Genomic DNA, 27,999 nt, shown 5'->3' on the forward strand with positions numbered 1-27,999 from the left:
GGGACAAGGGCGGCCTATCAAGGCTTATTCTGGGTCTAGCATTAGACTAAGTATCTGTTGAATGAATGAATGAATGAATGAATGTAGCCAGCCTAGCACCTGCCCACAGGCTGACATTAAGAACCACAAGTTCAGGCCAGGTGCAGTGGCTCATGCCTGTAATTCCAGCAAGACTGTTTGAGCTCAGGAGTTTAATACCAGCCTGGGCAACATAGCAAGAGCTCATCTGTACTAAAAGTAAAAATAATTGAGTGAAACTCCGTCTCAAAAAAAAAAAAATTAGCTGGGCCTAGTGGCATGCGACAGTAGTCCCAGCTACTCGGAGGCTGAGATGGGAGGATCACTTGAGTGCCAGAGGCTGCAGTGAGCTATGCTCATGCCATTGCACTCCAGCCTGGGTGACAGAGTGAGACTCTGTCTCAGAAAACAAAAACAAAAACAAAAACCTTTGTTCAGGCTGGGCGCGGTCGCTCACGCCTATAATCCCAGCACTTTGGGTGGACCACTTGAGGCCAGGAGCTTGAGACCAGCCTGGCCAACACTGGGAAACCCCGTCTCTATTAAAAATACAAAAATTAGCCGGGCATGATTGTGGGTGCCTGTAATACAAGCTACTCAGGAGGCTGAGGCAGGAGAATCACTTGAACCCAGGAGGCAGAGGTTGCAGTGAGCCAGGATTGCACCACTGTACTCCAGCCTGGGTGAAAGAGTGAGACTCTGTCTCAAAAAACAAACAAACAAAAGACCTTCGTTCAGATAACCTCTAGAATGAATCCCTTTAAACGCTGGAATTAGTTCATTTTTCACAGACTCAGGAATCTCTAGACCTTGCCTCATAGCAACTATATAATTCACCCAAATTCTACCTTCTGTATAATTTTTTTTTTTTTTTTTGAGACAGAGTCTTGCTCTGTTGCCCAGGCTGGAGTGCAGTGGTGCAATCTCTGCTCACTGCAAGCTCCGCCTCCCAGGTTCACGCCATTCTCCTGCCTCAGCATCACGACTAGCTGGGACTACAGGCGCCCACCACCATGCCCGGCTAATTTTTTGTATTTTTAGTAGAGATGGGGTTTCACAGTGTTAGCCAGGATGGTCTCGATCTCCTGACCTCGTGATCTGCCTGCCTCAGCCTCCTAAAGTGCTGGTATTGCAGGTGTGAGCCACCGCGCCCGGCCTGCCTTCTGTATAATTTCTATGTAACTATGAATTTACTTAGTTGCAGTTGACTGGTTGACCTAAAGTTATGTTGACATTTAACTCTATATTTTTAAACATCAGTGTTTAGATTTTGTATGTTGGAGCCCATTTATTTATTTGACAGACCTCAAACATTTTCCCATAGCCTCGTAGAATATTCAGTGGCCTTGGACTGTCCCTTAATGTCTTACTACATATGGTACCACAGACGACCTCCAAAATAAAGGAAGAGACTTTCCTGCCTGTGGACAGAAGAGAGAGGTGTGGAGGATGAGAGCATAGCTTACCTTTTTTTTGGAAAAACTTTATTGAGATATAATCCACATGCCATACAATTCACTGGCTTAAAGTATATAATTCAGTGGTTTTTAATATATCCATAGTTGTGTGATCATCACCACAATCAATTTTAAAAGATTTTTACCACCTCCAAAAGAAAAACTGGTACTGTTTTTGAGTCACCCCCCATTTGCCTCCAGTAACCCCCTCCCAGTTCTAGACAATCACCGATCTGATTTCTGTCTCTATAGATCGGCCTATTCTGGACATTTCCTATAAATACAATCATATAATATGTGTATGGCCTTGAAACTGGCTTCTTTCACTCAGCACAAGGTTTTCAAGGTTCATTCACGTTGTGGCATGTGCTTCATTCATTTTGATTGCCAAGTAATAGTGGATTGTACCGTGTTTTATTTATCCATTATCATTTGATGGATATTTGGGTTGTTTCCACTTTTTAGCTGTTATGAATAAAGCTACTATGAACATTTGTGTACAAGTTTTTGTGTATGTATGCTTTTATTTCTCCTGAGTATATACCTAGGAGTAGAATTGCTGGGCCATCTGGTAACTCTATGTTTTAAATTTTGAGGAAATGTCATACTGGTTTTCAAAGCAGCGGCACCATTTTACATTTCAACCAGCAATGTATGAAGGATCCCATTTCTCCATATCCTTACCAATGCTGGTTATTGCCTGTCTTTTTTATTATAACCATCTTAGTGGGTATGAAGTGGTATCTCATTGTGGCTTTGCATTTCCTTGATGGCTAATGATGTTGAGCATCTTGGCCATGTGTATATCTATCTTCTTTGAAGAAATGTCTATCCAGATCCCTTGGCCATTTTTTTTTTTTTTTTTTTTTTTTGAGACTGGGTCTCACTCGTTCACCCAGGCTGGAGTGCAGTGGTGTGATCTTGGTTCACCGCAACCTCCGCCTCCCAGGCTCAAACAATCCTCCCACCTCAGCCTCCCCAGTAGCTGGGCCTACATGCCCATGCCATCATGCCTAGCTAACTTTTTGTATTTTTAGTAGAGACAGGGTTTTGCCATGTTGCCCAGGCTCCTTGCCCATTTTTTATTGAGTTATTTGTCTTTTTATTATAGAGTTGTAAGAGCTCCTTATATATTCTAGATATAAGTCCCTTACCAGGAATATGATTTGCAAATATTTCCTCCCATTCTGTGGGATATTGTATTAATTTGCCAAGGCTGCCATAACATAATACTACAGACTGGGTGGCTTAAACAACAGAAATTGGCCAGGTGCGGTGGCTCACACCTGTAATCCCAGCACTTTGGGAGGCCGAGGCGGGTGGATCCCTTGAGGTCAGGAATTTGAGACCAGCCTGGCCAACATGGTGAAACCCTTACTCTACTAAAAATACAAAAATTAGCCGAGCGTGGGGGCACGCACCTGTAATCCCAGCTTCTCAGGAGGCTGAGGCAGGAGAATCACTTGAACCTGGGAGGTGGAGGTTGCAGTAAGCCAAGATCATGCCACTGCACTCCAGCCTGGGCAGCAGAGTGAAACTCCATGTCAAACAAACAAACAAACCCCCAGAAATTTATTCCTCACAATTCTGAAGGCTACAATTCTGAGATCAAGGTGTTGGCAGGTCTGGTCCCCCAGCCCTGAGTCCTCTCTCCCTGGCTTGTAGTTAACCTTCTTCTCCCTGTGCCTTCCACTGGTCTTTCCTCTGTGTGGCACATCTCTAGTGTCTCTTCTTATGAGGACACCAGTCATTGGATGAGGGCCCCATCCAAGGGCCTCAGTTTAAGTTGATCACCTCTTTAAAGACCTTATCTCCATCTACAGTTACATTCTGAGGTTCTGGGACTGTAACCAGTACAGTTCAGCATATGAATGGGTGGGGGGGGGCACACAATTCAGCTTATAACAGTTATTTTTTCACTTTCTTTTTGTTCTTTTCATGTTTTATTTTTTTTTTTTTTTTTTTTTTTTTTTAGAGACAGGGTCTTTCTCTGTTACCCAGGCTGGAGTACAGTAGCACCATCATAGCTCACTGCAGCCTTGAACTCCTAGGCATAAGCAATCCTCTTAAGTAGCTAGGACTACAGTCATGAACCACTACATCTGCCTAATTTTAAAAGAATTTGTAGAGACAGAGTCTCACTACGTTGCCCTGGCTGGTCTTGAGCTCCTGGCCTCAAGTGATCCTCCTATCTCCGCCTCCCAAAATGCTGGGATTATAGGAGTGAGCCACCAGGCCCAGCCCTATCTTTTCATTTTCTTGATGATACCCCTGAAAGCACAAAAGTTTTTAATTTATCTATTTTTTTCTTTTGTTGCTTGTGCTATAGGTATCATATCTAAGCAACCACTGTTTAATCCAAAGTCATGAAGATTTAGGCTTATGTTTTCTTCAGAGAGTTTTATAGTTTTAGCTCTTACATTCAGATCTACATGTTGCATATAGTATGAAGCAGGGATCCAAATTCATTCTTTTGCATGTGGATATCCAGTTGTCCCAGCACCATTTTTTGAAAACACTATTCTTTCCCCATTAAATTGTCTTGGCACTCTTGTTGAAAATCAATTGGCAGTAAGTGTAAGGGCTTCTGTCTGGACTCTCAGTTTTATTCCATTGGTCTGTATGCCCATCCTTATACCCGTACCACCCTGCCTTGATGACTGAAGTTTCCTAGTAAGTTTTGAAATCAGGACATGTGAGTCCCCCAACTTATTCTGAATTTACTTTAACTGTTGATACCAAACACTGTGTGAGAGGTGAATAAACAGCACGACATTGGAGTTGGGAGCCCCCTCCCTCCAAAGGCCTCATTTTAGGAACACAGGCCCCAAGTGCCACACAAGCCTTGGAGAGATGGGTTCCCATCCTCTCAGCCCACGGCTCTTCATTATCAATCAATGGAAACATTCTTCGGAGAACAATGATTCCCTTGGGTTATCTTAAACATGGCTGTAAGTCTTCCCCACCTGCTCTACTGTCTAATTGCTTTTCCTGAAACAATGTCATTCACAACTGGATTATTAATGAACTGAGAGGGAGCCAGGGAGCCAATGAAGGGGGCTCACAGAGTTCCTGGAGAGGGCCTGGGGTCCTGGAACAAGTTCAACCCACAGATTTTCTCTCCCCCAAGAAAGGTGACTGAGCAAACAGAAAATCACTAAACTCAGGTGATGCTGGTGGCCTCAAAAGAATATTGCTAGTGAAAATAAAAGGATTCGAGAGAGTTCCTCAAACATGACAGCTGAGAATTAAATTAACTGGGTACCATCCCCAAACTCTCCAAACTTAAACTCTGAATTTCCCCAGCTGGCTGGCCCTGGGGTGCCTAGGGCTCTCATCTGTAGGCCGGGAAAGCTCAGGAAACAAGGCCTTTGTGGAGAAGAGAAACCTATTGTTCTAAGGCCAGGGTTCAGCAAATGTGGATTCCAGAGAATGTTTGGGGAGGTTTTCTCCACTTTGTTTATGAACTTTCTCTTCTCTTCCTGGGGTGGTGATGGTGGGGGTGACTCTCAGCAACTTAAATAGTTAAACCCATTGTATTGTAAAGAAAGGCTCGTGCACAGAATGCAGAGGCCTTCAGCCCCAGAAAGAGGCTTGAATGAGGTGACAGTAGCCACCGGGTATGTTTTGCTTTTTATTTTTAGCGTTAAATCTCAGGGAAGCAGCCCCTATCTTCATCCTGCACACCTCAAAGGGCGTCAGATGTCAGCAGAGGTACGACCACTTCCTTCCTCCAGCGCTTCACCTCCCTTCTTTCCAGAAAGAGGAAATGATGCGAGTCCACGCCGCAGGCCACAGCCCCCATATCTCAGCCCCGGCAGCTGGGGGACCTGGCCCCACAGATCTGTCCCCAGCGCAAGGCCAGGGCCGGTCCCTGGACCTCCTGGGAAGCCTTCAGACTCAGGCCGCGCAGGCCTTCAAGCTAGGAACCCTGAGTTCCTGGCCCTGGCATTCATTCTGTGTGACCTTGAGCAGGTTACCACTCCTCTCTGGGCTTCAGGATTCCCGTCCGTCAAATGGGAGCAGGGATACCGTCCTTGGCTTCCCTCTTTCCATGGTCGGGGTGGGGGTTAGGAAAACTATTTTGGAGGAGGGGGCAGCGTTAGGAAAACTATTCCGAAGCCTGGCCGCGTCCCAACCGGTTTCAACTTCCTGCAGCTCAGAAGAGGGGTCCCCACCCGAGAGCGCCGGGAACCTGTCCCGCGCTGCCTCCCAAGCCGGATGGGGTTGAGCGCGCCCACCCCAGTCCCAGGAGCTCAGGCCCCGCCTTGGGGGAGGAGCCGAGAGGCGGCGCGGAGGCTCGCGGCCGAGCAGAGCCAGCTCTGTCGCCGCTGGAGCAGCTGCGGCTCGGGGACCCACAGACACAGCCGGGGTCGGGAGCCGCCCGGGGCAGGGCTCGGGAGAGCGGGTGAGTTCCCCGGCGGCGCCACCACCCTCCTTGCGCTCTGCGGCTTCGCGGGGCGGGGGATGAGGATGGGGCGGGGAGGTGGTCCCAGCTTGCGATCACCTAGCTGGGGGCCGGGGCGCTTTGGCCAAGGGACGATTGCTTGAGATAAATGGGAGTGTGGGGACTCTGGAAAGGCGGGTATCGAGAACGCTAGGTCCGGGAGTCGGGCTGGAATGGGGGCGTTCTCCCCGGCCTCGCAATTCCTTGACGAGGCCAGGGGAGGGGGCGCATTGGCAGGTTGTTGGCTGCAGCCGTCGTGGCCAGATCTTGGGCAGGGGAGGTGGGGTCCTCGGTCGGTTCTGGACTCATGGGCCGCCGTCTGCCGGGGGTGCAATGCCGGGCGGCGGGAGCCACAGCGGACACCAAACAACCCCCCCGCGCCCACTCTCCCGGTCGGGCATGGGGGTGCCGCCCCCTCGCGTGGCGGGGCTTGGTCCCCCCGGGCAGCGGCAGGGCGCAGAGAGCGCTCCTGCCCGGGCGGGAAAGGTCCCCAAGGCAGGCGCCTCCACCTGCAGACCCGCCCCGCCTCAGGATCCGGCTGACAGCACCAGCCAGCCTGGGAAGACCCCGCGCGTGGTAGTTCCCCGGGAGGGGCGCGCCCGGCCTCTCCCAGGGCCCCGTGCGCCGGCGGCTGGGTCCCCCGCGCCAGGAGCGCTCCCCTCTGGGCGACTCCTGCTCATCGATTCCGGCCGGGAGGAGCGCCCCCGGGCGCCGAGGATGGGCGGAGACGTGCAGCCGCCCCAGAGAGGTCGCCCAGAGGGGTCTGCCCAAGGTCACCCGGAGTGCCCAGGCTGAGCTGCCCAGACCGCCCCGGGTGGAGAGCTGGGAGAGGCAGGCGCTCGCTCCCTTCCTCCTTCCCCCATGCAGACTCCCTTCCTCCGCTCCCCCACCCCAGCCCGGCCTCCAGCTTCACTGGAGATGCTGATGATGCAGCTCCCAGCCCTTGGCGGATAATTAAGCCTGGGAGAGCTTTGAATCTGGCCCTCCCGAGACCCCAGGGCTGCGCCGCTGCCGCGAGCCAGGCCTGGGTCCCGGTGCTCCCGGGCACCTCAGGAGCGGAGGGAGAGGGATGTGGCTTCATCAGCGCTTCTAGGAACCGAAAACCGAGCTCCCTGCGCGCCCATGTGATTGCATTTCACATAAAGGGCCCCTGTTCTCACTGTCAGAAGCGCCCCCCAGCTCTCCGCGGCTCTGGACACCAGGTGCCGCCTCTGAATCACCCTCTGTGGAGGACCCGGGGCCCGGAGGTACCAGGCGCCCTTTCCCGCAGGGCTCTCCCTGGAAAGGGCCTGCCGATGGCGGCCTCAGTCCGCAGGGGTACTTCCCTGTGTACCCTGCCATTTCCTGCGGCTGGTGAAGCACCGGAGAAAAACCCTCCATCTAGGAGGCCTCCTCTAAGGCTGGTAATAAAGCTTCTTAGCTCAGCCAGCGACTAGCTGTCTACTCGTGGGCAAGGTACTTGGCTTCTGGAGTCTCAACTGCCTCTAAGAAACGGGGCTAACAGCCGCCAGGCTGTGGAGAGATGAGGGAGACGCTGGGTGCAGCGAGCGGGAGGATGAACACTCCTTGGCCAATACTGGCCGCCCTCGGGATTGGCTTTGAGCGGGGCGTGTCTCTCTTAGACAGGTGCAGAAGTGGAGCCCTGGTGGGTGGTTCTGCAGGGGCTGGGGGAGTTTCCACATCTTCCTCCCCCAGCTCTGTCATAAAAAGCCAGCTTGCAGGAGGCCGGTGGGGGCCAGCAAATCTTTCCAGCCGGCCGCCTGCTCACACTGCCCTTCCCACACAAATCTCCTATGCCCTTCTCTCCCACCTGTCACCCAAATCCCATCTTCCTGGCTGAGTCCCCAGGATGCTGGGGGCAAGGTGTCAACCAGGCCACCCTGGACCGTCAACTCTGTACCTACTTGTCTACTGGGGTCTACCTAACAGCGTCCCCCTCTCCTGGAACCTTCCTGGCTCCAGCTCTTCCCAGCCTCTGGAATGTCTTCTTTCCCCTCTTTTGGTCTCCTACCACGACACTCATTAGTGGCTCTGTGGGTCATGTGTCAAGGGCGCCGTGCCATCTGTGCTCTCCAGATCATCCATGGTCTAGAAAGAGGTGGTAGGCAAGGCCCTGTGCCCACTCAGACTTTGCTCTCTCTGGTAATTGACGGTGGAGCGGAGGTTAAATTCTAATCTAGCTGTTAAGTCATTTCAGGAGCTTGAGCCGCAGGGCTAAGAGGATACTGATGTAGGCAGGTGGTTTTTCCTTAAAGCCAGAACCATTCTCCTTTCTGCAGAGCCCATTTGAGCCCTTTGGAAACTGGGCCTATGTGTGATGGCCTCACAGAATGCTCACAACCCCGTGAAGTAGGCATTACTGATTCCCATTTTGCAGATGGGAAAACTGGGGCTCAGCTCCTCTCAAAACCAGCTCCATGCCCCAAGTGGAGCAACAGAGGCTGCAGCCAGCCTGGTTTAGGAGAAGGCAGAAGGCACATACCTGAATTCAGGTGCTGTGCTTGGACTCTTGGGACCCCATCCCCCCAACCTTTCCCTCCCCTCTCCCAACCTAGCCACAACCCCTCCTGCACCCAGGACACTTGTCACATTTGTTGACCAGGAGGTCCCAACTGGCACTCTTCCAGCAGAGACCAGGAAAACCTTCACTGTCCTGAGTGCATCTTAGCAATTGGGCTTCAAGAAGGGCTTGGACAAGCCTGCCTCTTACAGAAAGCTACGAGTATGAAGAGTGAGGGAGCCAGAGAGGTCTAATTTTAATTAGGGATCTATACCTAAAAGCTCTGTGACCCTGTATACATGACTTAATCTCTCTGAGTCTGGTTTTCTCATTTGTAAAATAGGTATCACAGTAATGCCTACTTTGTGGGATTGTAAGGATTCCATGAGACCATTAACACATAGAAAGTGCTCAGTACTAGGGTGGGGCGTAGTGGCTCACACCTGTAATCCCAGCATTTTGGGAGGCCAAGGTGGGAGGATCACTAGACGTCAGGAGTTCGAGACCAGCTGGCCAACATGGTGAAACCCTGTCTCTACTAAAAATACAAAAATTAGTGCAGCATGGTGGCGCATGCCTGTAGTCCTAGCTACTTGGGAGGCTGAGGCACGAGAATTGCTTGAACCCGGGAGGAGGAGGTTGCAATGAGCCGAGATCACACGACTGCACTCCAGCCTGGGTGACAGAGCGAGACTCCATCTCAAAAAAAAAAGAAAGTGCTCAGTACAGCATCTAGTGTGGGTAGGAATGCAGGAAATGATCACTGTCACCATCACTACTATTTCCTCCTTTGTGTTGGACTCTCAAAGGTCCCACCTCTTCCAGTGCCAGGGTGGGGAGTGAGTTAGACGCTGTCTCTTCTGCCTGTAGCCATCAGGACAGGGAAAGCCTCTCAGCCTGTCTCCTGGGGTGGGGGGTGGGGGCTCACTCCTGGGAACTTGAGTCTAGCACCAGCTTTTCCCCGGGGAGTCTGTGAGCAGCCACTTAGCCTTTCTCAGCTGACTGCCATTTTCCAGGATTCATTGATTCATTCAAAAGACGTTTATTCCATCCCAGCCCTTGTGCTTAGCAAGGGATTTCAAGATGAATGAGGCAGCTCTCAGAGTTCTCCCTCTATGGGGAGAGGCAGGCCTGGAGACAGATAATGAGGACACTGTGGGATAAAGGCTACAACAGCAAGAAGAGAGAGTGAAGAGCAGATCCACATGGCTCAGGCTGACCCAGGTCTGAATCCTGAAGCTGCCACCTTGTAGCTGGGTGAGGATGGACAGAGGCCTTACCTCTCAAGCAGCTAAGCCACCTCCCTAAGATGGTGATGTGAGGAGAGAAATGAGACATTGTGGGTAAAAAACCTAGCTTGGACCAGGTGCGGTGGCTCATGCCTGTAATCCAGCACTTTGGGAGGCAGAGGTGGGCAAACTGATTGACTCCAGGAGTTCGAGACTAGCCTGGGCAATATGGCAAAACCCCATCTCTACAAAAAATACAAAATTAGCCAGGAATGGTGGTGTGCACCTGTAGTCCCAGCTACTTGGGAGGCTGAGGTGGGAGAATCACCTGAACCGGCGAAGCGGAGGCTGCTGTGAGCCATGATTGCGTGCGCCTCTGCACTCTAGCCTGGGTAACAGAGCAAGACCTTGTCTCGAAAAAAAAAAAAAAAAAAAAACCCCAAAAAAACCAAAACCAAAAAACTTAAAAACCTAGCTTGGGCTTTCTAGATATTAATAAGTGCTCACAGATGTTCATTGCTATTATTAGTCTATTATTGCCAATAACAGGTGGGCAAAAGTTGCTGTGGGAGCATGTTGAGCCCTTCAGTGACAGTTTTCCAGGTGGTAGGGCAGCCCTAGCCAGGAGAACAGCATGTGCAGAGGCACCGAGGCTTAAAAGTGCTGGATGTTTTTGGAGAGTAGTGGGAGGAGTTGCTGGTGGAGCAGAGTCATCAGAAAGTTTGATGGAGGCAGAAGCAAGGCCGGGAGGTAGCAGAGGCCATCCTCCCGGGAGTCCCGAAGGATTAAAACACTCACTGACCCGAGGCAGTCCCTCTGCACCTTCCTTGGAGGGTGGTTCTCTAGTGAGGGTTGTCCAAGAAACTTCAGGATTAACTTTTGCATGGGAGGAAGGGCTGGTCTCTGCTCAACTGTCCATACATTCACCATCTTCCCTCTTCGTTCCACCCAGGAAGCATGAAGAAGAAGAGGTCCACTCCCTCTTCCTGAGATGCTTTTCCCACCTCTGCACTTGTTTCTCTCTTCCTGGGACTCACTTTCTCACCTGAGAGAAGAGGGTAGAGGTGGAGGAAGCATCATGACCTGACTCACTTATTGATCATGATACAGCACCAAGTGCATTGCTGGATGCTGGTCACTGTCAAAGGTCTTTACTTGCATTGCCATTGAATTCTCATACAAATCCATTGAAATGAATGCACTTATACCCCACTGCACAGAGGGAGAAACTGAGGCACAGAGAGTGAGGCAATTTGCTAAAGGGCATGCAGCTTGTAAGTGATAGGAACTCACGTCTTGGGGGCATCTCAAAGTTGCCATGTGCTATCCTTCACCACCTTCTTCACACACTTTGTAAATCTAAGGCTGACTGCAGAGTATCTGGCCTCTTTTGCTTTGTGTACCTTTGGGCGCAGGGCAGTAGGCATTCTGGAGATGGGTCACAGTGGGGTGTGCTCTGGGTATGTAACCTGACTTTGGGGAAATTCCTGGGTGCAGGCGCTTTGTGGGGAGGTGTTCTTGGATGTCTCAGAATCTAGAATGGCATTCCTTTGCCCACAGATGTGCCTTGATGCAGGCAATGTGCAGCTTGATTGATGTGACAGATGGTGGCTGAGCCCCACGGTGGCCCCAGGAAGGAATGAATCTTTTAGGATGGCTGGTCAGAGCATCACATGACCACAGACCCTCCCTGTTTCAGAGGACATCCAAACACAGGCTTACATTTCCTTTTACATAGGGGCAAAGTTTGGGGCCAGGGTTCAAATCCTGGCTCTGCCTTCCACTGGCTTTGGGGCCTAGATAAATTTTTTCACTTCCTTGAGCCTTAATTTCTTCATCTGGAAATAAAGATGAAGAAATAAGTTGCTATTTTTAGCATCTTCAATAAGTTGCTAAATAGTAACTAACAAACACAATTCTGAATTGTCATAAGGATTTGTAATCATATGTAAAATGCTTGGCTTCCAAGCTGTGGATAATATTGATATAATATCCAGCAGATTTTTCTCTGCAGTACTTATCATAATTGTGATTATATGGTTATATGTGAGCATTACTCTTTTAGTCTTCTGTTTCATCCATTAGACCTGCAGTTCTCAACTTGGGGCAGTTTGACCCTCTCCAGGGGATATTTGGCAATGTCTAAAGACATTTTTGGTTGTTACAACTTTGTGGGAGATAGTGGGGGAGAGGAGCTACTGACATCCAGTGAGTAGATACCAGGGATGCTGCTAAATATCCTATGGTGCACAGAAGAGCACCCCCACAACAAAAAATTATCTGATCCCAAATATCAATAGTGCTGAGGTTAAGAAAGACTACACTGGACGATGAGCCCCATAAGGTCAGTGACTGTGTCCAATTCATTCAGCTGTGTGTCTCCAGTTGGCCAGCGTGATCAGCATGATGTCCAGCACACAGGAGACAATCAATATGCATTAAAGGAATGAATGAGGACTTGGAAGGCCTTATGTCCCCTGGAGTCCCAGGGGTTTAGCTTGTGGAACATTTTGAATAGGCAGAAGAGATTTAGATGAACTTGAATGATGAACAGCCAATTAGTAACTCAGGCCAAAGACATTCAGACCGAGCTCTCTGTTTTCCTTCCCAAGCAGGTGCTTGGGGGCCCAGATTATCTGAATTGTTCCTGCCATCACCACCGCATTTTACTCATGTAGATACAGGACCCGTCTTTATCTGGAAAGTAGGCTGGGGCAGAGGAGCATAGGTGCTGTCAGCTGGGCCCTTGGGATTTGCCAAGCTGGGGCACAGCTGCTTGTCAGCTTCCTGTTTTGTCCCTTTCTAGTGGAATGAAGGAAACCCACTGAATGGCTATTTTCCACTGACATTTACAGCAATGTGATAGGCCTTGGATTAATGAGGTCAAGCTGCAGTGTGAAATCTGCCTGATAACTTGAAGCTTGGCCAACAGGAAGACATTGCTTGTTTTCTTTGGACTGTTTGATGTCCCTGGATGGCTTTAGGCAGGAAAGCAGGGGTCTCAATTCTGTACAAAAGAGGAGGGTGTTTTATATCCTGGAATTATAGAGGCCAGAGGTGTCTCTTTTTCAATTTATTGGGAAGGTTTATTTTAATGTGGACTTAGAAATAAATGACTTACTAAAGTGAAGGTTCACCTGGAGAATTAGGCTGGCTGCTAAGTGTGAGTCTGGGCTGTTGAAGGGACTGTGCTGTTTTTCTGGGTCTCTGTAGGAGTTTGAGGGAGAAGACTGGCCCCAAAGGGTGTTTGAACAGGTTAGATGTGCCCATTGGTTAGAATTTACTTGGATAGGGAGAAGGGGTCTAGGGCGTATCCACAAACTTGCATATGGATCCCCTTTGGTTTCCTGCTAAGATGCAGAAACTGACTCAGTAGGGCTGGGTATGGAGTTTTCTGCATTTCTACCAAGCTCCCAGGGGATGCCAAGCTGCTAGTCTGTGAACTGCACTTTGAGAAGCAAGGGTATGGGAGACCCCAAGTCTACAGGTGAGGGTTCCCTGGTGCAAACCGCTTAAGCACAAAAGCAAATGCAGCCTGTTGTGTCTGTTCGCACAGCCATCTGCTGTGCTGTCTGGCTTGCGGAGTCACAGATGTTCACTGTGCCCCTTCTCTGTGTGCCCAGGCCTGGGACCAGACTTGACAAAGAGGATGCTTGGTCTCAAGGAGCAACTCAGACAGCCAGAATGTCAGCTAGAATGATGAGCTTTGAGTACTTTCAAAAACATGTATCCAGGTACATGCTGTCCCTGGGTCATCTGGTCATCTGGGATTTGTGAGAAGTGCAGATGCCTGGGCCCTAGCCCAGTCCACCCGTGTTAGAATTGGCCAAGATAGGGTCCTGAAAGTCTGTATTTTTTCAAAGTGTGCCAGGTGATTCTGATTCACAGCCAGACTGATGGAAGGGAAGGTGGGAGGAAGAACTGCCAGTACATGCAGGTTAATTGCTCAGCAGGACCTATGTAAGGTTGTAGAGTTGTGTATTGCTGATGGGCACAGTGGCACTCAGCTAAAGGAGAGGCTGAAATCTAGCCTGTGATCCACTTGCCAAGCTCTGCACCCTGCAGGGTTGCATCTGCTTAGAGGGAAGGGCACCTTTTTCTTAATATTCATCATAATCACTTGGTACTTATTTTGAGCCAGGTGCTGTCTACTTAACTCTTTTAGTCCTCCTAACAACTCTAACGGGTGACATTATTATTATTATTATTATTATTATTATCATTATTTTGAGACAGAGTCTCACTCTGTCGCCCAGGCTGGAGGGCAGTGGTGCCATCTCGGCTCACTGCAACTTCTGCTTCCCAGGTTCAAGCGATTCTCCTGCCTCAGCCTCCTGAGTAGCTGAGATTACAGGCGCCTGCCACCACTCCTGGCTACATTTTGTATTTTTAGTAGAGAAGGGGTTTCACCATGTTGGCCAGGCTGGTCTCGAACTCCTGACCTCAGGTGACCCACCTGGCTCGGCCTCCCAAGGTGTTGGGATTACAGGCATGAGCCACTGTGTCTGGCCAGGGGTGACTTTATTGCTACTCTGATTTTACTGTTCAGGAAAGTGAGGCAGAGAGGTTCAATGACTTACTCAAGGTCACACAGCCAGTAAATGGAAAAGTCAGGATTCCAATTCAGGACATCCGGCTTCAAAGTCCTTGCACTGAATCATTACACTCTCTGGCCCTTTCTTTGCATAAAAATGCTGTCTTCTCTTTATGGGGCTGTCCCTACTCTGAGGGAGTGCCTTTTTTCTTGTCCTTCCTTCAGACGGGGGAGGGCTAGCAATGACCTTGGCTGGCTTTAGAGTCAGGTACGAGTTTGATTCCTACCTCCAGCAATTACTGCAACCTTGAGTAAGTTACATGTGTATATTTGCTGAGCCACAATTTCCCCATATGTAAAACAGGAATAATAATATAATATAAATTGATATGATATAAATAAATAATATAATATAAATATAATAGTATAATATAAATTGATATGATTAGGCATTTAGCCTCTGCTTGGCAGGTAGGAGGTACCTGATACATGCCAACTATTCTTATGGCATTATTATCATTAGAGTTAGTCCCTAGGAGTATTCAGGGGCTAGGGAATAGGTGAGCAGAGCACTGTGTCATTATGTCCCCAGGAGCTGGGTCATTCGTTTTGTTCACTAGGTTACTTATGGCCATTACTTACCTGGGCATCCCTAGTCTCTGCTTCTTGGCCCCAGAGTCTGTGCCAGCCTGGAGAGTTCTCAGAATGTCTTAGTTCAGACTCTCAGTCAGAACTGGCTTTATTTCCTCACATCCAAGAACAAGTAAAAGATACAAATTTTGACACTTTTTCTCTTTAGGGCTCTCGACTCTTTTTGGTGACTTTCTCTGTCTCCTGTTTTCTTTCTGGAACTATTGCTGTCGTTGGCTATCCCATGGACTGGATAGAGAGGAAATGTTGCCTTATAAACGTTGCCTATTACCTTATAAAAATATAGGGAAGATTTTCACCAAAATATCATTCTTTTTCTTTTATGTATAAATTTAAGCTTTTGTTTTCCTATGGCTCTATGTCATGCATTTTAATTGTACAAAGTATATAAGTCTATCATAAGTAAACTTTCCCCATCTTCCCAGCCACTCATCCCTTCTCTCCGGAATAAATCTATGAATGTTTTATGTATTTTTCCATAAATTTCATATGCATATATAAACCCATATTCATTTACATGTTTATCCATTTTTCTTTTTAACACAACTATACAAAACTCTTCTGAGATCTTCTTTTTCAGCTAATTTATCTGAGCACATGCCAACACACACACAGATATACCTGGATGTTTAAGGCTATCTGATAGTCCAGTGATAAAAATGTACCATCATTTATTTTCTAGTTTCTTGATGACGGCTAAGATAGTTTTCAGTTTTTTTCCTCCTACAAATGTATAATGTTGCAACATCCTTATTTGAACCGTGTATATATCTTTGTATACTCTACATACTGATGATTTTATTCATAAGGAAAATCCCTGGCAGTTTCAACTATGATAGACATTGCTAACCTGTTCTCCAAAGAGGCTGAACCAGTTTCTGTTTCCTCAATAGTGTATGACTGTTTCCCCCATCTATTCTCCAGCACTGAGGATTAAGTAACTTTCATTTTTGTCCGTCTGATAGATATAAAACAGAACGTTTCTGCATCAGGTTCCACAGTAATTTTTAGATTTTATGACCCTTTAGATTATGCCTACATAATGATGATCAAATATTCAGAAACTACATTGTACCTGGCCTTATGCTTGGAATTGGATACAAAATTAAATGAAACCAGCTTTTGCCCTCAGGTTGATCCCATCTCCTGGAGTTGGCAGACACATGAACAAATAAATGAGAGCAAAACGGTATGGTTCACATTGTGCTAGAGAAATGCATAAGCTTAGCTAACTTTCGTTTGATAAACTCTATATTCATTAATATCACAAATGAATTCATAAAATACCGTATGCCCTATGTCCCAGGGTGTGAGGAGGCTTGAAATTCTCAAAAGAAAACAACTTGATTAGAAGCAAAAAGAAAAAAAAACAATAATGGAGCTTATCCTTAGTGGGGGCAGCAGAAGAAGTGGGAAGTTAGGAAGGGGTGAGTGATTTTAAAATAGTCTCTTTGGTAGTTTCCATGTTTACAAATAGGGTTTGTTTGAGGGAGCCTGTGGGGAAACCCAGCTGAGTTTGCAGCTGGCACTGATTACCGATCACTCAAACCCGGGCAGATCTGTACGTTGGTCCAGATAGAGTGGGAGCAAGGAAACAGAAGGCTGGCTTTAAAAATCAGCACCTTGAAGCTCATAGAGGTTGGATGTGGGTGGCATAAATAGGCTGTTTACCGCAGGGATTACAAGCAGGTGTGCTCTGAACAGGCCTGTGGTAGAGTGGATCCATAGAATGGTTTTCAATCAATGAATGAACATCAAACATCCGTCTATGTCTTGTGAAGGGGCCTCCTTCTCAAAAAGAATAGGTCCATGTAGAAAGGGGTATGATCATCTGGTCAACCCACCTGGGGGGAACCAAGCCTTAGCTATATACATTTTCTTTGGGCCCACCTGTCCTAGATAGAGCTTCATTCACTTGAGGCATCTTAAAAGCAACACAACACAAGGAGCAGTTGAGAAAATCAACTGAATCAGTGCTGTGGAATGAACCTAACCATTGTTTTGCAACAAATCCCCTCAGCAGGGATATATAGAGCCAATTGCAAAGCATGCAGAGTGGAAAAGAGACTGTGAAGACCAGAGAATCTTAGTCCACCCTCTTACAGGAGGCAAAGGGCAGGGGCCAGGCGAGGTATGTCCTGGTTCTGGTCCCAGGGCCCACCCTCCTCCACCATTAGCCAAGTCTGTTTTGCCCAGTTTGATGTTACAGCTCTTGTTCTAAGTCAAAGGACCACTCTCTCATGGCAGAACAGAAATTCTTCGTGAATTTTCAGTCTCTTGGCCAGCCTCCTGTCCACCCTCTCCCAGGTATCAAATACCTACCATGTGCTGGGTGGCGCTATCATGGGATGTAAAGGTGAACAATACATATCCCTTGTCTTCTGAGAGCATCCAGTCCAATGGAAGAGTCAGGTCTGAAACCAGCAATTACCAGAGTGCTGAGTGCCACAGAAGAGATGCGGTCAAATGCCTGGGGACTAGAGAGGGGAACGAAGCCCATTTGGCACAGGAGAGATAAAGAACAATTCAGAGGCAATATTAAGACATTGAGGCTGGGTGCGGTGGCTCATGGCTATAATCCCAGCACTTTGGGAGGCCAAGGCGGGCGGATCACCTTAGGTCAGGAGTTTAAGACCAGCCTAGCCAACATGGTGAAACCCTGTCTCTACTAAAAATACAAAAAAATTAGCCAGGCATGGTTGTGTGTGCCTGTAATCCCAGTTACTCAGGAGGCTGAGGCAAGAGAATCACTTGAACCTGGGAGCCGGAAGCTGTAGTGAGCCGAGATCTCACCACTGCACTCCAGCCTGGGCGACAAGATCGAAACTCCATCTCAAAAAAAAAAAAAAAAAAAGACATTGAGACAATATTGCCTAAATGAGACAGGGCAAGTGCTGAGCACAGTGCCTGGAAAGCCCTTAAGAATGATAGCTATTGTCATTTTAGCACTTGAGCTACCTCTCAAAGAACAATAGGAGTTTGCCAGGTGGAGAGAAAGAAGGGTACTACCACTCATAAAACAGCATGTGTGGGTCGGGCGTAGTGGCTCATGCCTGTAATCCTAGCACTTTGGGAGGCCGAGGCGGGTGGATTACGAGGTCAGGAGATCGAGACCATCCTGGCTAACACGGTGAAACCCCGTCTCCACTAAAAATACAAAAAATGAGCCGGGCGTGGTGGCGGGCACCTGTAGTCCCAGCTGCTCGGGAGGCTGAGGCAGGAGAAAGGCGTGAACCTGGGAGGCGGAGCCTGCAGTGAGCCGAGATTGTGCCACTGCACTCCAGCCTGGGCGACAGAGCGAGACTCCATCTCAAAAACAAAACAAAACAAAACAAAACAAAAACAGCGTGTGTGAAAGTGAGGAGGTGAGTGTGGTGTAGTGAAAATTGCATGGGCTTTGTAGCAGATACATGTTGGTTCAAATCTTAGCCCTGCCACTTCCTAGTTGTGACTTTGGGCATGTCAAGAGGGGCCTCCTTTTACTAATATATCCAGTGGGGGTAATGATGCCTGTTTCTAAGACTCATTGCGGGGATTAAAGTCAATTGATGCATACTACCTGGCACACAGTAGAGTCTCAGCAAATGGTGAGTACCACTGGGGAGGAGTGAATCATCAGTCCTGTTCGGTGCAGCTGGAAAATTGGGTATTTAGTGAGTTGGGGGTGGGGAGGGAAGTTAGGCTGGCCAGAGAGAAAGCTAAAATGTCAAGGTCCAGATACTGGACGGTTTAGGCTGAGAGCTTGAAACTGGACAGCATAGGCAGTGGGAGCCATCAGATGCTTCCCTCCAACGGAAATACAGGATCAAACTTGGTTTAAGAGTGAAAACTCCACCAGCGTTGTGGATGGCGGGTTGGAAGATAAGCGGTGGAGGCAAGGAAACCACTTTGGGAACTGCTGCGTTCAATATTCTTGTCTTGTCAACTCACACCTCAGATTAGCATAGCAAAGCCTCAGTTAACTACTGCAGTCAAGTGCTGGCTGGACAGGCAGTTTAGGGCAGTGGTCGAGTGTGTAGGCTTCACTGATTGTCCTCTTTTTTTTTTTCTTGAGACAAGATCTCACTCTGTTGCCCACGCTAGAGTGCAGTGATCTGTGATCGTGCAGTGGTGCAATCACAGTTCACTGCAGCCTCAACCTCCTGGGCTTAGGCGATCCTCCCACCTCAGCCTCCTGAGTTGCTGGGACTACAGGTGGGAGCCACCACACCCAGCTAATTTTTTAATGTTTTGAGATGAAGTCTCACTGTGTTGTCCAGGCTACTCTCAAACTCCTGGGCTCAAGCCATCCTTCCATCTTGGCCTCCCAAAGTGCTGGGATTCAGGCATGAACCACTGTACCTGACCCCTTGTAATTCTTGAAAGAAAAAGGAAAAAATAAAAAAGAGCATGGGCTTCAGTGTCAAAGCCAATCTAGATTTGAATCCCACCCCTATTGCTTACTGGACATTGGGCAATTACTTAACCCCACCGAGCTTAGTTTGCCCTTCTATAAAATAGGGATTAATAGTACCTTTCTCATAGGCTTGCTGTGAAGATTACATGAAATAGTATGAGTAGCTAAAACACATAGCTTAGCTCTAGGAATGCAGTGAGTGTTCAATAAAAGTTGATAATTGTAATGAAACATTACTAGCTGGGCTTGGTGGTAGCTATAATCCCAGCTGCTTAGGAGGCTGAGGCAGGGGGATTGTTTGAACCCAGGAGTTTGAGACCAGCCTGGGCAGCATACTGAGACTCTATCTCAAAAAAGATAAACTAAAATAAAAATAAATATATTACGTATATGACTACAGAAGACTTTTTTCACGTAACTCCTATTAACATCCTCTGGCGCTACTAGTGTTCTACCAAAAACATTCTGCTTTTAGACTTCTTGGAGAAGCAGCAACACTTTCTGCTCCAAGAAATAGTAAGGAGAGTTGCCAGGTTCTGACATAGTGGTTCTTGGGTGCACATGAGACCCACCTGGGGAGCTTTTAAAAATGTCAATTTCTGGCTGCATTCCAGACCAATTAAACTAGAATCTGTCGAGGTGGGACCCAGACAGCAGTATTAAAAAAAAAAAAAAATTGTGATGATTTCTTAAGGAAAAACAAATACACAAAAGTACACAAATCTTAAATGAATCAATTTTTCACAAACTGAACCTGTCTATTTAACCCATATCCTGCTTGGAGTGCTACCAGCACTCCAGAAGCCTCCTCTCCAACCCCGTGTGTCCCTTTCCAGTCACTCCCTACACCCTGAAACTGCATTAGTTTTGCCTGTTGTTGAATTTTACATAAATGCAATCATATAGTATGCATTTTTGTGTGTTTGGGTTATTTTGGTTAACATTGTTTGTGAGAGTCATCCATATTGTTGAGTGTAATTGTATATTGTTCATTCTCATTGCTGTACAATGTTCCATTGTGTGAACAAACCATATTTTTTCTCCAAACTACTGTTGGGGGCATTTTTCGTTGTTTATACTTTGCGTCTATTAGAAATAGTGCAATTAACATTCTTGTGAATGCCTTTTAGCGAATGTATACAGAAATTGCTGGCCGGGCACAGTGGCTCATGCCTGTAATCCCAGCACTTTGGGAGGCCGAAGCGAGCGGATCACCTCAGGTCAGGAGTTCGAGACCAGCCTGACCAACATGGAGAAACCCCTTCTCTACTAAAAATACAAAATTAGCTGGGCGTGGTGGCACATGCCTGTAATCCCAGCTACTCAGGAGGCTGAGGCAGGAGAATTGCTTGAACCCGGGAGGCGAAGGTTGCAGTGAGCCGAGATTGTGCCATTGCACTCCAGCCTGGGCAACAAGAACGAAACTTCGTCTCGAAAAAAAAAAATTTCTGTTGGGTGTATTCCTAGGAATTCAACTGCAGGATTATAGGACATGCCCGTGTTTAATTTTACAAGACATTGCTGAACAGTTTTAAAAAGTGGTTGTACCAATTTATATTCCCACTCAGTGTGTAAGAATTTTTGCCAACACTTGGCATTTTCTGTCTTAAAAAAAAATTTGAGCCAGGCGCGGTGGCTCACGCCTGTAATCCCAGCACTTTGGGAGGCCGAGGCGGGCGGATCATGAGGTCAGGAGATCGAGACCATCCTGGCTAACACAGTGAAACCCCATCTCTACTAAAAAAATATATATATATATATTAGCTAGGTGTGGTGGCAGGCGCCTGTAGTCCCAGCTACTCAGGAGGCTGAGGCAGGAGAATGGTGTGAACCTGGGAGGCGGAGCTTGCAGTGAGCTGAGATCGCACCACTGCACTCCAGCCTGGGTGACAGAGCAAGACTCCATCTCAAAAAAAAAAAAAAAAAAAAAAAATTTGGCCATTCTGATAGATTTGTAGTGGTCTTTCTCTGTGATCTCCCTGTATATTCCCAGCATCTCCAAGTGATTCCAATGCCAAGTTTGAGAACATCTTTCCTAACAGATTTTCCAAAAGCAAAGTAGAACTGGGGAAAGAGATGTTGTAATGGTGAGTGCCTCCCCATGGACTCCCTGTGATGTCCCAGAGTTTTTGGTAGAACTGACCGGGCTATCAGCCAGTGGAGGGAGAATGTTCACATGTGTCAAACCTGACAGCCTGCCTCTCATTCCTATGTGCTTTGTTTGGAGCAAATGGCTCCACCAGGAGTGATCTGGAAGCTAACGGGGAAGCACTGTGAAGCTCTGGAAAGATGCCACAGCAGGACTTTAATCTCTTTTTATAATTTAAGACCTGAATGAGAAGGGAAGATATGAGAAGTGACTAGTGGGCTATATAGACATTGTCAGAGAAGAAGATCTGGTCTTTGTGACATATTTTTGTGCCCCAAAGGCTGCCTAGACCCTGGCACTTGGAAGGTGCTCAAAAATGGTCATTGAAATAAATATATTAGAACTTTGTAACTGTCCCTAGTGAGAGACACCACCCAAAGAGGTGCAGAGGAAAGTACTGGTGAGAATTTAGTGGAATTGATGCTTTGGGTTCTTTTCTTTGTAATTTCTATGTCGCTGCTGAGATTTCCTATCTGTTCTTTTATTACAAACATTATTTCCTTTACATTCCTGAGCAAAGTTATAACTGCTTTAACAATATTTATTATTTCCAACACCTGAGTCACCTTGAGACTGGTCTCCATTGATTGCCTTTTCTCTTTAGTTTGAGTCACATTTTCCTGTTTGTTTGTTTTTAATTTGCCTAGTAATTTTGGATTACATCCTAAATGTTGTGAATGAGACCTGAAGAGACTCTGAATTCTATTCCTCAGAAATATATATATTTTAATATATATAATACGTAATATATATATTTTAATATATATAATACGTATTATATATATTTTAATATATATAATACGTATTATATATATTTTAATATATATAATACGTATTATATATATTTTAATATATATAATACGTATTATATATTTTAATATATAATACGTATTATATATATTTTAGTATATAATACATATTATATATTTTAATATATAATATGTATTATATATTATATTTATATTATATAATATAAATATTATAATATAATATTTATATTATATTATATTTTATATTATTTATATTTATATAATGTAATATATAATAACATAATATATAATATAATAAAAATAATTTATATTTATATAAGATTTATATATTTTATATTATATATTATATATTATATATATTTATAATATAAATATATATAACATATAACATATAATATAAATATAATATATAATATATAATATAAATATTATATAATATATTATAAATATTATATATATTATATATAATATATAATATAAATATTATATATATATATTTTTTAATCAGGCAATTAACTTGACCAAACTCAAACTCCAAATTCAGTCTTTCTTGGGTGGACAACATCTGAAATCTTTGCTCAATTCATTTAGCTTTAGTTGAACTACTTGAAGTCTGCCCTGTATGTGCATCATTCAGTGAGATTTGGGCACTGTTTATACGCAGAATTTGGGGCTACTGTTCTGTGATTCTTTTCTGGGATATTTCTCCTTATTTTCCAGCTGTGGTTACCTGAACTCTGTCTTTAAACTCCTCAAATAGAGAATGGTTTTCTATCCAAGTTTTAGCTAGTAAGTACAGCATTGACTGGGCACTTCCCGCAAATAAAAAGCCATAAAAACACGAAAGTCATCTAGTGCCATTTCTTTCTTTCAGGTGTTGCCTCCTCTCCAGTTTCTACTTGCTTATAGTTGAACACATTTAGTGCCTTCCAATCTTTTTTTTTTTTTTTTTCTGTCTAGAGTTCATAATAGTTTTGTGTGGGAAGTTTGGTCCAGAAAGAGCTACTTTGCCCGTACTAGAAGCAGGACCTCTCTGATCAATAGCTTTGTTCATTTAGGGATCCTTAGAGCCACGCTACTCTATTGCCTACCTCATATTGATGGCAATAAATATTTGTTTATTGGCTATATAAATAGGATTTAAATTAAAAATGGAAGTGAATTTTCAGAGAACATTGCCAGAAGAAAACCCTAAAACTAGTAGTTACTCATTGTTGGCATCAAGTATGAAACAGAGTGTTCAGGAATTTGCTGAGTAGAAGGATGGGTGTGGTAGCAGAGCTCCAGACATTTGAGTGTAGACCAAAGCAGTTAACAAAGTGAACCTGAGATTTTAACATGAGGAGATAAATTCAATTGTGTTAGCAACACTTCTTTCGTGGGGTGAAATTATGGCTTATAGAGAAGTTATCATGTTCAAAGGAAATACAACCGGTGAGAGGGAAGCGGAGGTATGCTTGGAGTTCTGTATACCCAAGAGGAGGGAATCAAAGTGGAGGAACTTTGGCTGGAGATCAAAGAGGGGAGAAACAGAAGTAATGCTCTAAAGGCAGAAAATACTACAGCCTGCTCCTCTGCATGGTGACCTGGAAGGTCATAGATCCAGTGCTGAGACTTCAAAACCTGCCTATTGGATGGAAACTTCACTTACCAAAATGTAGAGCATCTGGAAACTTTCTGATTTATTGTACTAACAGTTTCGTCTCTCAGACAGGAGAGGAGAGAGGCCAGTTGCTGTTATGAATCTGGTTTGGGAGTTACCGGGTGAAGTGAAAGTGCTCACTGAAGCCAGGCACAGTGGCTCACGCCTGTAATCCCAGCACTTTGGGAGGCTGAGGCCGGCGGATCACTTGAGTACAGGAGTTCGAGATCAGCCTGGCCAACATGGTGAAACCCTGTCTCTGCTAAAAATACAAAAATTAGCCGGGCAGGGTGGCACTTGCCTGTAGTCCCAGCCACTCAGGAGGCTGAGGCAGGAGAATCGCTTGAACCTGGGAGGTTGAGGTTGCAGTGAGCCGAGAGAGTGCCACTGCACTCCAGCCTGGGCGACAGAGACTTTGTCTCAAAAAAAAAAGAACAAAACAAACCAAAAAAACACACGAAAATGCTCACTGAAAAAAGGAGCACCCATAGGGGGTTGAGCCTATAGGGGTTTGGAAGGCAGATTTTATGAAATTTAGGATGAGATATATTTCCTGCCCAAGCCTCCAAAAGTGATGACAGCTCCAACAGTAAGGGAAGTTATGACTTTAATCAGATATCCTTACTCTGCATAGATTTCATTTATTTTCCTTCAAGGACTCCTCTTACAGTCATGCCTCCGTGGCTCATCTTTCCTGTCTGACATTTTTTTTTTTATTTTTAAGGAGAGGGGATATTAAAAATACTTAACTAATGGCATAGAGACTGACCAATCAAAACAGATGCCAGACTAATCAGAAGAGATGCCAAACACACACAACTGGAACATCAGCCCTAGTTACAAGTTCCCTAACCTCTCTGAGTCCCAGTTTTCTCCTCTCTGAAATGCGAACAATATTTACATGGCAGAGTTGGTGCAGTGATTCCCAGAAAGGTTACAGGCAAAGAACTTGGCAGGTGGAAGGTATGCTGGACACAGAAGCTGCCATGATTACCTGGCATTCTTTGTTTCTAGGTTCATTTCATGTATCTAGTTTATAGGTTCTGCAATGTTAGCCTTTAGTTTCATTAAGCATATGTTTTACTCTATACTGACTTCAGCAAGTATTTGTTCTATTACCAGTTGGTCTCTCTGGTTTTTTGGCCAAAATGTCCCCATCTCCCTGGTCATGAATACTGTGGATTTTCTGAAATCTTCTTGAAATTCATGAGAAAGATCTGTTAAAGCACTTATGTTTCCTTTAGAGATTTTCCCAGTTCCTTCTTCTCCTTCTGCTTTTTATGGGTGTAGCCTTTGGAGTTAGGCAGACCTGGGTTCAAATGTCAGTTCCATCCCGCACTGGCTATGCACTTAATTGGAATCTGCTCTCTGTGTTGCCCTCTGTCTTCCTCTTCTCATTCTTTTGTCCCCCAGGGCAGGACTTTTTCCTTCAAGTTCAATTCTATGCTTTTAATCATCCCTATTTCCTTGGAATTATTCTCTGAGCTTCAGTGAACAAACTATATGAAAAGTTTTTAAAAATTTCCATCCCAGGCTGGGCATGGTGGCTCACGCCTGTAATCCCAGCACTTTGGGAGGCAAAGATGGATGGAATTACTGGAAATCAGGAGTTCAAGACCAGCCTGGCCAACATGGTGAAACCCTGTCTCTGCTACAAATACAAAAATTAGCTGGGAGGCTGAAGCAGGAGAATCACTTGAACCCAGAAGGCGGAGGTTGCAGTGAGCCAAGATCATACTAACACACTCCAGCCTGGGCAACAGAGCGAGACTCTGTATCAAAAAAAAAAAAAAATTCTATCCCAACTACTTCCTAACTGGCTAAGAATATCCCTGGCTAAAGGGGAGGAGATAGCTTGTTAGGGATATTTGAGGTTTCTGAAATGGAGAGAGTGGTCTTATAAGGCAGCAAATTATGTTCCCCTTCCTCTTATGCTGGTAATGGTGTGGAGCCCAAGATGCTTGGAATGGACAAGACAGTGATCCCCAGACCTGGATGAGGAAGGGTGTCAGTGGCGACAGTGCCTTGGTCCTTTTCCATTCCTGAATGGACCCTATCCAATTACCAACAGCATGCTGTCTCCGCACATTCCAGGGCCAGCCTTCGGACGGGGAAGTAGGAACTAGAAAAAAACTGTAAAAGAGCCGCAAGTGCTTTAGAAGATCTTCCTGGTAAAATGCAAGAAGATATCAGAAAATCCATTGTGTTAGTGATCAGGGAGATAAGGGGACATTTTGGTTAACAAACCAGATAGACCAATTTGTAATAGAACAAGTACTTGCTAACGTCCATAGGGAGTAAAACAGGGGCTGCCCTCCTCTGCTTGAGTTCCTAGAGTCTGGATCTAGTCACCTTAACAGGGTGGAGTACAGTTCTTCCTTTGCCCCCTAGGGTGGGTTATTGGAAAAATTCCTACGTGAACCTGAGATTTCCTTGATGCTTATCTACCATGGATGCCACGGTGAGTTGTTGCTGTTGTTTGGATGATATTCTGGGATTTGAGGGGCCTTTCCACTCATATCTGATAACTTTCTAGATCCTTGGCCTCCCAAAGTGCTGGGATTACAGGCATAAACTACCATGCCCAGCCAAGGATTTTAATCAGTGGATACAAAGGCAACTATTGGATGATGTAGAACAGAATTGCGTACTCAGTGTGCATGCAGCCACTTCCCACCTCTTCAGCCATGGCAGGCTTTGCTAATTGATCACAACACACATTCTCCCTGTTATCACGCATGGCTTCGTAATCCCTCTCCTCACATGCACCAAGTAGCCACCACCAACCTAAGTGGTGGCACAAGAGAGGAAAGTTTGGTCATGAGTGTCGTACTGGGAGAGAAAGGCAGGGATTAGAGGCCACCCCCAGCCTACCCGATGTGAAGGGCCATCCCCAATTTAATAACTGTGTAACCCAGGAGTGCGTTCCGTAGCCACAGGTGGCCTTCTTTGGAAAATGATCCCTCCAGCTGCAAAGGGAGTTTTTATCTCCCTGTGAAGGGAGGGGGTGGACCACACTCCCTCAAGCCTGGAGAAACTGTTTGTAATTTGACTCCCATTTCCCCAAGCTTAGCTATTACATAAGCTTCTTTAGAAGACAGGCTGTTTGGTTTAGCACCGTGACTGTGACTGACTAATGCGTTTGTAGACATCATGTTAGCTTTGTGTGTGCCCCTGTCCTTGGCACCCTTGTTCCTGTCCCCTACGGCCTTCTCCACACTGCTGTACTTACCCACAAGTGTGTGGGCTTCCCTGGGTTCAAGTTCTTGCGGGGGAAGCTCAGCATGGAAGACGGGTGTGTTCATAGGCATTCCTTTACCTGTTTGAGCTGTGGCCTCCTTTGAAGTTTTCTTGGAGCTGAGCCTGAGAGAGCGGCTTCACCCTGACAGGCAGAACCTATCCAAATCATCAATCAGTATCTGCTTAAAATGGGCCCTGCAAGTTGTGTAGCTTGGTGGTTACCAAATGCTGGGTGCAGATATGCATGATAGAGTGCTTAGTCCCAATACGATGCCATCCCCTGCAGGCCAGGATTGGGGCTCATGGGCCTTCACGGGGCCAGTCCCATCTACCACCCACCATAGACCTCTAAAGGCCATGGAGTTCCTGGTAGTGGGGACTCCAGCATCATGCCATGGCTGGACTTTGTTGAATTATCACTGTTAGACAGTTTATCCTCATGCCGGGCTGATCCTAGTTGTTCTTTTTAAAAAGTTATTCATGTATTTATTTTTTAAATGATTTATTTTTATTTTTTAGAGACAGGGTCTTGTTCTGTCACCCAGGCTGGAATGGAGTGGTGTCATCATAGCTCACTGCAGCCTCGAACCCCTGGGCTCAAGTGATCCTCCCACCTCAGCCTCCCAAGTAGCTGGGACTAGAGGCACACGCCACCACTCCTGGCTAATTTTAATTTATTTTTGTAGAGACGGGGTCTTGCTATGTTGCCCAGGCTGTGGATCCCACTTCTTCATATTACCATGCCTGAGCCTCACTCTGCCCTCCAGAGGCCTGGAACAAAGCCGATCCTTTTTTGTTGCCTTTTGTTAACACCTGGTCCTCTGCTCCCAGTATGGCCCAGCCAGTTCAGACAGAGGTCAGCAGGTCTGTTATTGTTCCACTGCTGGACATGATGACATGATTCTTTTCCTGGGAAAGCTCAAGATGCATGAGTTGTTTCATCAGTCTTTGTTCTTGTTGAATGTG

The 27,999-nt window shown here is 46.2% G+C and overlaps 1 protein-coding gene across 1 annotated transcript in view; it reads left to right on the forward strand.

Annotated features, from left to right (window-relative positions):
• Positions 1-5,787: 5,787 nt before the first annotated feature.
• The window catches only part of PPP1R16B (protein phosphatase 1 regulatory subunit 16B), a 118,041-nt gene continuing 95,829 nt past the window's right edge, over positions 5,788-27,999 (forward strand). Inside the window, exon 1 of the mRNA XM_024239086.2 lies at positions 5,788-5,883. The gene's annotated coding sequence lies outside the window, so the exon portion shown is untranslated. The remainder of the gene's footprint in view (positions 5,884-27,999) is intronic.

Source organism: Pongo abelii, chromosome 21 (assembly GCF_028885655.2).
Source record: "Pongo abelii isolate AG06213 chromosome 21, NHGRI_mPonAbe1-v2.0_pri, whole genome shotgun sequence".
Lineage (NCBI taxonomy): Eukaryota > Metazoa > Chordata > Mammalia > Primates > Hominidae > Pongo > Pongo abelii.